General features: G+C 63.6%; 1 protein-coding gene across 1 annotated transcript in view; it reads right to left on the bottom strand.

The window, feature by feature from the left end:
* LOC113204846 (alpha-2B adrenergic receptor) overlaps positions 1–1,161 on the bottom strand; it is a gene marked incomplete at its 5' end in the record, with an annotated part of 160,657 nt that overhangs the window by 158,374 nt on the left and 1,122 nt on the right. The gene's annotated exons all lie outside the window — the stretch shown is intronic.

The raw sequence follows: 1,161 nt of genomic DNA, 5'->3' as shown, positions 1-1,161 counted from the left end.
GGGGGGGGGGAGGAAGCAGGTCGCCGTGACCCCCGCAGACCCTCGGGGGTGCCGGGCCAGGCCAGGCGCCAGGCGGTCAGGAAATGTTGAGGAATGAGGATTATGCAAAAGGAGCTGCACAAAGGAGGCACAGCACGGGAAGCACAACAAGGGGAGAGAGAGGGCTGAAATTTGGCGCGTGCACCACACCACGTCTCCTTACAAGAACAAAAGCGAGGCGGCAGGAGGAGGGTAGGTGGTTGCGGCGGCTGCCGAGGCCCCCGCGTGGCACCGCTGCCGTTCGTGGTGCACTCCGCCTTTGCTCCGCCTCTGCCGCCGGCCGGGCCCCCACAGCCCGCACTCTGAATTGCTTCTCGCTCATTTTCTGCCTTTTCCTTCTTTATTTTCCCCATTCCACTCGGCAACCGGGCCCGCCGCGGCCTGCGGGTAGTTTCTTTCCCGCGTGATGGGCGATGCCTCACCGTGTGGCCCCGCCGGCCCGGTCTGTTTGCATCCAGACCGCGCCAGTGGCGGGGCGGGGCGGGAGGCTCAAACTCCCACAACTACCAAACGATCCCCGCCTCCTCTTCTCCCCGCGCTTTCCCCTTTTCCTTTGCTTCGGGCCGTCCCCACCCCCACCCCTAGATGCAATTAGCCGCGAAACGGGAGCGACAAGTCCGAAATGAAATCACGCAATAAATACAAAGCGGCCAACTTGGGGATGGAATGATGGGCTGCTCCCACCGCAGAGGCTCCCACCGCAGAGGCTCCCGCCGTCGAGGCTCCCGCCGAGAGTGTGACGCGAGTTTGACGATAGTGACACAATGTCAGGAACGCATAGTTGATCTTACGTTACGTGCCTTTGCTGGGTGTTATATAGCCTTGATGGTCGCCTGTCTCTGCCACTGTGGCTCTTGTTCTGGGCTGGAGCAGCCTCGGCTCTACTCTACAGCCACGCGCGGTGCGGTGTCCCGGCGACAAGGGCGCGGCGGCGGCACAGCCGGGTAGGTCCGTCCGATGGGAGGCGCTGAGGCAGCAGGCAGCAGCAGCAGCAGCAGCAGCGGCAGCAACCATAACCCGGTTAGGCGGGTTGTCAGCGGCAGCGGCTCGGAACGGAAAGGATGGCTGCTTTGTCTCTGCGGGGAGGCGTCGGGACGGAGCAGAGAGAAGTCCCAAGTAGCC

Source organism: Frankliniella occidentalis, unplaced genomic scaffold (genome assembly GCF_000697945.3).
Source record: "Frankliniella occidentalis isolate FOCC.00 unplaced genomic scaffold, Focc_3.1 Scaffold62, whole genome shotgun sequence".
In the NCBI taxonomy this organism is placed as follows: Eukaryota; Metazoa; Arthropoda; class Insecta; order Thysanoptera; family Thripidae; genus Frankliniella; species Frankliniella occidentalis.
Note: the sequence above shows the minus strand (reverse complement) of the source record. Positions and strands in the feature narration are given on the sequence as shown.